We start from the raw sequence: 10,170 nt of genomic DNA on the forward strand, positions 1-10,170 counted from the left end.
AGTTGTTACAGGGAACTGCTGGTTCACTCAGGAGTTCATCAACACCTTAATAACAAAAGCATAATCTTGATCTCACACTAAAACTGATAAAAAAATCCTAAAGTCAAATTCAATTACTATCTGTTTCTCAGCTAAGAAACCTCTCACTAAACTAAGTTTCCATTTCCAATTAAATATCACCTGTGTATCTTGGTACCCTGAAAAACACTGGAAAGATGTCAGTAGCAATGCCTGGCTATGAACTTACCTGAACAAATCTCTATTGCACACTTCAAATTCTGCATTGTTAGATAATTTTTCTTCTTGAGCAGGCATTTCATATTAGGGCAGGTAGTATCTGATAAATTTTAAACTACTACAAAGTTTCAAATTCACCTGAAACAAAAAAAGAATCCCAACCAACTTTTACTCAGTCCTCAAGTGCCACCTCATTTCCTTTTTCTCTTTCACAGCCACCCTAAAATACTCTTGCATCACACATTGTCCTGTCTGTCACTCCCTTCACATCCTCTGGGCTTTTTCCAATTTTTCCCTGCACAGATTTTATTTGGTGCATTGGTGCCAACTGCACAGTTCTTCCCCTCCAGAAGGCATTGATACACTGACAACATCAATTACATGCTGGCTATATTCTCTAGGAACAACAAGAGTAAATTTTTTGTTGTTTTCAAGGAGTAGCTTCATGTGCCAAGTTTTCACAACTGTCACCCAAGATTTACTTTCTCATTTGGTTAAAAGTAAAAAGTGCCTACTAAATACCTCTGCAAAATACCTCTGCTGATGTGCCCAAGATGCAAGATCCCTCATCTGAAATATTTCGTTATCCCATTCTTTCTGGCACACAAGCAGAGCTTGGAAACTCTCATGAGTGCCATTTTACCATCAGTCATGTGCAGGTTGATTCTGTGTAGCATGCACCATAAGCAAAAGGCAGAATTACATCATATGAGTTGCAACCCCTCAGAGATCACTCTCCACTCCATTAAGTTCATTAAAAATAGACCAGCTGTGTGGGATAATTCTATTTATTCTTTCCAACCTGGTACTCCATAAGGCTAAATTAAATGGGCACTGATGGAAAGAACTCTGACCACAAACAAGAGATGAAACACTGGCTTCATGAAGAGCAGAGGATGGTAGATCAGGCAGGGGATGAGCCACAGTTCATTCAAATTTCCCATTCTCTTTTGCACCGCTTTGCTCTGTCACCCTGCATACTCTGCATCTTCATCCCTAAGCTAACCAGGAGGGTAACTATTCAAAGCTTTGGATCTGTGCTGTGCATCACTGAGTTTCTAAGGCTACAGAAATAATTATTTGCTTCTAAAGGGAACTGGCTCTGTCTGGGATTCACAGGGAGGTCTCTGCTACAATGCCTTTCTGCCCTGCCACTCTGCATCATGGCCACATGGCAACTTACAATAATAAAAATTAAACTTGACCAATTTAATTGTTCTCCAATTGCATCCTGTTTTGACTGCTGAGATTTTCACATCTTTAAGGTGGAAGGCAGGTCCTTCAATACATAATGACACAAATTGCATTTCTTGCTGAGAGTTTGAGGGTCCTTTGTGATCAGCTGTGATGCCGCACTCAGTGCATTGTTTATCCAATACCAGTTTCTCTGCTGTCATCCAATTGTATTTCATGACAGCTCCATTTCCCAAATAAAATATTTGGGCCACTTTTAATACAAAATATCAGATGCACAGAGAAATAGTCTTAACTACTTTAGCTGAGGAAACAGAAAACAATAATTCTATACGTAATAATGAAAACACCTTTCATACAAAACGCTCCAGCTTTGATATCACTCAAGTGAAGAAACTACCTGGTCTTTGTATTGACTCAGTCCTTTCAAGAGGGAAAGTACTGCTCCTCTTGGCTGGTTCTTCTTGCTCAGCTGATTTCCATTCTAATATTCTCTCTGTCCACAGGAGAACTTTTTCAATCCCTTTAAAAAATGCACTTTGGCTTGCTGCTGCCGGTATCACACTATAGCTGCCCCAAGGACCATTCAGACTAAGTAAATTAAAAAACGTTATTGCAGAAGTTTAGAAAGAGAGAAAAAGGGAGTCAACAAACATACAAGAGGACACTTTATGAAGCAGCTTCCCACATACCTCTGGTCTTTAGCTGAAACAAGTAGTGTTGGCTTGTTAGATTAAGCAGGTCAGGTAGTGTAGCTTTCAAGCTTTTATGGAAAAAAGTGAAACTTGAGGAGATGTTTGCATGAAAGCCGGGTTGCCAAGATATACAATCAAGAGAGAGAGAACTCTCCAGGAACATGTGGCAGCACAGGACAAGATCATGGTGAGAACAGATAGGCAGTGGCTTGTTATCCAAACTGACAGGATTGTAACTGGAAGGCTGCAATGTTTCAGCATGTTTACCAGAAATGTTGAATGTTACTGCTAATGAGAAGTGTAACAACATCAGCACATTCAAACAGCAATAGCACATCAAATAGATTATTTAAGGGCCAACTCACAGCAGTTAGCCCATATGATGAAAAGGGAAGTCTCTATTCCCACCAAGTTCAGTGCTGCAGCACATTCTAAAAGCAACTATAGGTATTTATTGAACACTGACACTGAGGCACAGCTGTATAGGCAAGGCTGAGTGTAATGTCCCTGGCCCAGAAAATTTCAAGCTCAGTAGCTGAGAGACTGGATGCAGCATTTTAATTACAGAAAGGTGAAGCTGGCACATGCCTTGAACATGGAACCATTTTGGTTTTGACTCTTCCTATTTCAACTCTTCCTTTCCCTGTTCTTTTATTGACTTTTATGGGGAAATAAAGGTGATGAGCTTGAAGGGCTCATCAGGGGGCTCTGGAGGAATAAACACAAAGTCAAGAAATGACCAAACCAAGTACTCTGGTACCTTGGGGAATGCATAGGAGTGATGCAAACATGGAATCCATAGTCCGTTGCAGGATCAGCAAATGATCACAGAACAGAGAGGAGGAGCCAGGACAGTGACTACAAACAAGCAGCACGGGCCTGTACTACCACCTTCTCAACTGTGCACCAACCAGCAGGCTGCATGAACAAGCTCTAAACACACCTCTGTCAAAAAATCTTGATATTGTCAAACATGTCAACTTGAAAAGACAAGCCCTAAAACAGACAGGAGGAGGAGAAGGTATTTGACTATGTCTACAGACTAAATTATTAACTTTTGTGTGGTTTTCAAGAAGCTCTTGAAGCCAGCCAAGTTTAAGATGCATTTACAATGAACACTCTGAGACATGACTTATTAAGTACTGTAACAGCCCCCCAAACACTGTGGCCATCAGGAAAACCATTTGAATAAGGAGAAACTTTTTAATTAAGAAACTCAGCAGCACAGGCTCTGAGAAACCCCTGGAGAGGCAGAGGAAAGATCCCACTTCCCACATTAACATTTCACATCTGGGGAAATATGAATCATCCCATCATCACTGGGAGCAATCCAGAAATTGCAGGAAGGAAGGAAGCTTTGAGTTAAGGGGAGGGGGGGCAGGGGGGGAGGAAGTGCAAGGTGGGAAACTTCCTTTCTTGAACAAAGGGAGAGAAAGAGGTCAGCACTGTCCTGCTGAAGACTGAAGATGAGGAGCTGAGTTCCCAACTTCAAAAATATTTTTAGGTTCTATTCAGAAAAGGGGATGCAGGAGTTTGGTGGTTCCTAGCTAAAACATCATCTCTGGGTTTGTACTCAAAACTTGCCTCTAGGATCTTCTGCAATGGCTGGGAAATTACTCTGATTTTTTAAATATCCCAATAAAATGTTTTCTTTTTCTATTTGTCTCCTATCAGGAACTTTGCTTCTGACTTTTTAATGAAGAACTGAAATTTCTTTTGCCATATTTTCATCTGCCCTCTTACCTAATCATTTAAATGAATTTAAGAAAAGCTTCCGAACATGAGGTACATTGCTACCCCAGCAGAAAAGAAGTATAAAGGGTATGTAGGCAAGTACACTGGCAAACTGTGATAGCTGAGGAATCTCAGAAGTTTGTTCATGCCCCTTGGCAAGATAGGGATATAATTTTGATGGTAATGGCAAGACCAGAAGAGACATTTCTTCTGACAAGGACAGGTCAGCTATCATCTAGCAGAAGAAAAATTTGTAATTCCCAGGCACTCACAAATTGCACGAAAGGCTTGGAGAGTTGGAAGGAAAAGGGTGACAAATTGGTTCTCCATAAATTATCTGCTAATAAGTTAAAAGAATGATAATGTGCATTATAAATAAAAAGCCGCATATGGTCTAGGACTGCCCATTATCATTATTTCTGGACACTTTTGACAATCCTCCAGCAGCAACTAATGTACTTACCACTCAAAAAGCATTCAAGGGCAAGATTCCCCAGAAACTGAATAGATTCTGGGGAGCCAGAAAAGGTAAAAAAATAATATTTAATAGTAAAAGAAGCCTAGATTATCTCAGATGCCTTGTTTTTTACATTAATTTTTAATCCTATTCACTTAAACACATTAGCAACTTGCTGGTTGATGCAAAATGTAAGCCTATGTAGCCCTGGTGCATATAAGCGTGGGTTTACATCCCCCACATAAATAAGACATAAAACACACATAAAAAAATACAGTTGCTTCATTCTTCTCTGTTATTTACATAATGCTCTGAGACAGCATTTACATTAAAGCCCACAAAATCATCCTACAATAAAACATCAGAAATGGGAAAAAAAGAGACCAACAATCCTTCTATGGAAAACAGGTGATATTGTCTAATTGCAAACACTAAAGACTACTTCATTTACTTCCTTCTCACTCCATTATCCTATCAAATGAAACAAGGAGAAACTAATAAATATCACATCTAAACCAAATACCAACAAAAAGTGGTGCTCCATTCATTTCGAGTCCCATAGAAAAGCAGCAAGAATATCCTGGATAACCTGTAGTTCTCCAACACTGAACTGCAGCTGAGAAACAACTATTCAGTAGCTTTTGTACTATATGCAAAGTAGCCAACAGAGTTTTACTAATGAAGACTAAGATCAACCCCACTCACTAATAAAATATATTGTCACATCCCCTCAAGCCAGTTCTACAATTCTCAGCTGCTGCAGGCTCTGGGGAAGAAATCTGCCACAAACTGCTGGCTAATCTTAACAACTAATAAGTTATCTTGCTGCTGAAACGCGGATCTGTTGCCTCAGGGGCCTGCACAGCTTAAAATGCTCTGCAGACAAAAGTGATGGATTTTGCTTTTACAGTGCAAGGAAGGATATTGTAATGCCTTCTGGCTATACCTGAATTGTGTGGACTCGAGCTGTGGTACCATGGAATCTATGACTGTACCAGACTGTGCCACCTGAGCAGCTGGGCATACAGCACCACCCACCTTACAGTACTGAAAATGGAGAATGCTTCCTGCAAAAACAGGAGGACGAGCAACAAAGATTTCATATTTGGAAGATCATAGGTTGCCCTGTATGTAGTTATATCCAGAGTCCTACAAGCCTAAGAGAGACAAGGAGCCAATCTAATAAAAGACAGTCTTCACCTGGGTATCTTCATCCAGAACAATTGACTCGGCATACAGTCCTATTGGCAACAGCTCTTCCACATCCCACATCACAGCAAGTTCAGCTTCCAGAGAGGAAAACAAAGCTATCTTTGCAGTTCAATAAGCTGAATAGGAATCATTTTCATTTTCAGTAACAAAAAACTGAGTTATTAGCTTAGATGTCTACAGTTTTGGTTTTTAAAAACCATACCTTTCCAAATCTCTCCACACTGCAGGTTGGCAATAACTTCTATATAGTTTCTTGGGTTAGGTTGGAAGAAAAGGTCTATGATTTTTCTCTGTTGAATAAAGACCATCATAGAAAGTAATTAGTCTCTCAAGTTTTGTGAACAAGAGAGTGTACCACCATTCTCTCAATATGCACACGTCCTACACAAACAATGTGCTGTGATTTCTTTCTCGCTACAATAGGATCATGACAGAAACAAATTATCTAAAGTAGGAATGAAAACAAGTCCTAAAACAATGCACAAAAGCATCAATGCTTTCCAGATTAAAATAAATAGTAGGAGATTATAACAAGCTTACACTCCACTGACTTCTCAGTCTCACCATACCACTTAAAAATGCTATTCGCCTAATCATTTCTGTCATTCATAATTTCACAGGTCTACTCTACATTCAAAAGTATATTTAACATTTTATATACATCTAAAAGAGAGTACAGGTGACAATTATGCTCTAGGACCAGAGGCACTCTTTTAGGGCCGGTTCAATCTTCCCTTTTAGAATTTTAGGTATTCACCTATCCAGGTAAATATGATCTGATTAATAACATAGCCTGATGATGTCTAGGTCTATTTTCCAGAAAAATGGTCTTTTGAAATGCTCATACTAGAAGAGAGAGTAGATAGAGAATGTATCCTGAATTTACACTCACAGATATACATCACAAAAGTAAAATCATTAGGTGAAAACTCAGAATTATGATAGAAACACAAAATCAGATCTTTGCGTATACATCCAACTGCATGTGCACATGACTGAGATATCTGAGCATTCAGCTATGTTTTGCAGGCAACTGCCTTAACCACATGTCATCTACCACAAACCACAATTTGATAAGCAATTACTTCTTTCAGCAGCAGTGATGCTGGCAGAAACAGCCCTTACCTCCTGCTCCCTGCCACACGTTCCCTCCTTCCTGGCCACCTTCTCAGCCCTGACACAGCAGCCACACGGTCAGACAATTCAGAGTTAAAAGTAATTGATAAAAAGGAAGAAAAGGTGCTTTTGAATCCACTGCAGTTCCTCCAGTGCAACTCACCACCATCCCCACAAATGGTTGTACTAGCACAGCTCAGAGGGTGGTAGGGGGCTGCTTACGCAAGCACGGTTCTCTCAGGAAACACATGCCAAATTTATCCCTCGGGAAGAAATTGTGTTTGCACCAAAACATCTGAAAAATCTTCCCCCTCTGTGCCCTGTCTGTAGGACCTTGGCCTGAGAATACAGATGTGGACGGGATCCCTGGGGGTGTCCTAGTCCCCTTCCTCACAGTTGCAGACAAGAACCAACTCAGCAAATCCAATCAGTCAGGAGACATCCTGTAGCAAAACACTTGTCAGGTAAATAGTGTACAGCCTGAAGCTGAAGTGCATGTGCATGCTGAGGAAAAAAGAAAGTTCCTGAGGTTTCTCCTGTTTACACATCAGTTGAATCAATTCTGATAAAACTTTGTAAAATGAAATTACACACTGTGCTATGTTATCTTTCATTGTCACTTTCCAGCTTGAGGTTAAGGCAGAAGTTAACGATTGAATTTTAAAGGGATTAACATGGAAAACCCTAAGCCCAGAGAAACTTTCCATTAAAACAGAGCTTCTGTTACACTGCTGCAAAAGATGGAAAAGTAAAAACCAAAAATAATACATCTGAAAAAATATAAACCAAAACCACATAATGACCTATATATAGCTAAAAAAACAGATGTGAAAAGGCAATAATAGTTAATGATTTGAGGTGAGCAATAACATGGCCCTAACTCAGGCGTAATAGGATCACTGAGCAAAATGCAATCCTGTTTCACTTCATTAAGTTCCAAGTTATCCTCCAATTTCCCAGCACTAACGGAAATGTTTCCTCATTGCCACTGCAGGAGCAGACTAACAACAACAAACACACTCACTGCCCCAACCAGCTTGTTAACTTAATGAAATCATTTCAGTCAGAAATCACACAAACCCAAACTCATCCCAAATACCTAATTACTTACTTACTCCCAGAGATATTAAACAGAACAAGTCAATAAATGAATGGCAAATTATCAGAAAATTCTAAATAAGGATAATACTCATATTTCTGGGCTTTTTTTTTTTCATTGGATAGTTTCTCTGAACTTAGCCTGTGAACACAAAATTTCCTGCAAGGCATGCCAACAATACCATTTAGCCTGAGCCAATTACTGCACACCTGGCTAAGTCCTACAAGGGACTAAGAATTCTCCTGGAAATGAACTATATTAATATCCCAGAAGAAATATCAAGGCCATTCAGGATAAGGATCACTGTGATTACCTACTTCCGCAGCTGACTTATTTCTGGGGAAGGCCACAGGCCAGCTCTCTAGCCTGTCACTGAGCAGTCTGAGCCTGGGTTTTTGGAGCTCTTCTGGGAGCCTCTGGCACACACACACAGCCGTGGGGATCCCGGTGACAGCCGCGAGTCCGCACGCACCGGACGGCGATGAGGCACAGCACAGCCTCTCACACCCGCCTCTGAACAGGTACACTTATTCTGTTTATGCAACATAAATAAAAGATGATTGAGTTTCCTCGTACCTCTAGCAACTTGAAACGCTGTTTACTCTTTAACTGACCAGCATCTCACCTTACCAACAGCTTTTTAATATATACATATATATATATGTATCCACGTAGATACAGTTTCTTAATTAAACAGTGGCATTTAAAGTGATTTTCACTTATTTCCCAGTGTTTCCGCAGTTCTAAGGCAGGGTACGGGAGCGACCAGGCTGAAGCCCGGTCCGCGCTGCCCGCCCCGCTCCGCGCCCCCGAACCGCGCTGCCCCGCGGGGTCACTCCCCGTCTCCCTCCTCGCTTTTCCCGGGACGAGCCCCGCCGCCCCTCACGGCCCCTACCTGCAGGCTGCGGCGCCGGCAGGAGCCCCACGGCCTCCTGTGCTGCCCGGGGGGCGGCGGCTCCGCGGGCCCGGGGCGGGTGGTGCCGGCGCGGCAGTGACCGCGGCCCCCAGCGCAGCGGGCGGGGAAGGGCTCGGGTTCGGCTCAGCCCCCACCCCACAGCTTCCTTGGCCGCCCACCTGACCGACCGGGTCCCCTCTCCGGTGGGCTCTGCCGGGTGCTTCTCCTCGCCCGGCTCCCTCAAGCTGCCATCGGAGTCCCTCCTTCGTGGTACCTTCACCGACAAGAAAAGCGAAAACCGCGTCTCACCAGTGCCACGGGTGCTTTCATCGCATTAGGAGGGCTTTCCCGGTGCCCCCCCCCCGCCCCCATTCGAGGCAAAGTCTGCACTGGGATTTGTGGATCAGTGCTCTCTGGCATTTCATAAAGTATTTTTAACCTGTTGCAAAGTCAGGCTACACTCGAGAGTGGAAATAACACCAAAACTTCAGGATAGGGATGGCCCTCTGTCACATACACCAACCCTGCATACCCCATACGCCATTAGGAGTCATGCTGCCATCGCTTGCTAGTCTTTAAATTTTCAAACAGTTCAAAACCCCAGACCAGGGGAAGGACTCACAGAGATTTGGACCCTAGACTCTTGGAACAAGTTTCAAATTCCAGCAGCCTTCTGTTTATCCAAGAAAGATAAACTAAGTGGCTTGCTGAATACTGCATGTGTTTTCAGGCGAGATCTGGAAAACAGCAGGTCTTTGCTCAGAAAGGACATTAAACATCCTGTGACACTTTCCATGAGAACTAAGATAAAATTGGATCTTTTCTTACCCTTCCCAAACACTGTTGCCGACAAGAGCTGCTTGGTTCTTGTCGTTCCCCCAGGACTTTGCTGACTTTCAGTGCTGCTTATAAAGAGCAAGTGCAAAGCTCCCAGGAGTGTGCAAGCCGAGCACTTGGAGAGTGACAGGGAGGCGTGTGTTATGCTGGTCTTCAGCATAAATTCAAAATCCGTCAAGGTAAAGGAGCATACATGATTTCAGTAAGCATGGCAGCTTTGGGGTGGATTATTAATTGGAAAAGGCTTCCCTTTCCAGGTGACAGAGCAGTCACTCTGTGCAGTACAGCCACACAAGACAGATAGGATAGACTAATACTTTCCCTTCTTCTGCACACCATGGGATGAAGCTAAACACTGGGAAGCCCACACCATCTATGTACATCTTCCCTAGCACAAGTACATCCCTCCTGCAGCGTGGCGGCTCACAGCAGCTCGAGAGAAAAGAGGCTACTTTTCCCCACCATCTGTGTGGATAACAAAACCTTGTCCTTGAATGAGAAAAAAGTGCATCTCTTTTGGTGAGTTTTGAGGGTTTTTTCCCCTCCTTTTTTATAGTTTTTAATATATATATATATATTGGAAAGATTTTTAATCTTATCTGGATTAAACTATGCTTCATGTTGAAAGATTTTGTCAAAATACACCACTAACATAGTTGCAATGTACTTTATTGGAACTGTGTAACACTGCAAG

General features: G+C 42.2%; 1 protein-coding gene across 5 annotated transcripts in view; it reads right to left on the reverse strand.

Annotated features, from left to right (window-relative positions):
• SLC16A12 (solute carrier family 16 member 12) overlaps window positions 1-10,170 on the reverse strand; it is a 32,642-nt gene extending 22,472 nt beyond the window's left edge. Inside the window, exons 1-2 of one of the 5 annotated variants that reach the window (XM_027880494.1) lie at window positions 9,079-10,170; window positions 8,819-8,913 (exon numbers count right to left, since the gene is read on the reverse strand). The gene's annotated coding sequence lies outside the window, so the exon portion shown is untranslated. Of the gene's footprint in view, window positions 1-3,037; window positions 3,049-5,517; window positions 5,541-6,654; window positions 8,498-8,639; window positions 8,679-8,818; window positions 8,914-9,078 lie in introns of those variants that run through there. The other 4 variants (XM_027880496.1, XM_027880495.1, XM_027880499.1 and 1 more) reach the window with 4 other exon arrangements.

This window comes from Empidonax traillii, unplaced genomic scaffold (genome assembly GCF_003031625.1).
Source record: "Empidonax traillii isolate 1590-97213 ecotype Southwest subspecies unplaced genomic scaffold, ASM303162v1 scaffold70:size1330859, whole genome shotgun sequence".
Classification (NCBI taxonomy): Eukaryota; Metazoa; Chordata; class Aves; order Passeriformes; family Tyrannidae; genus Empidonax; species Empidonax traillii.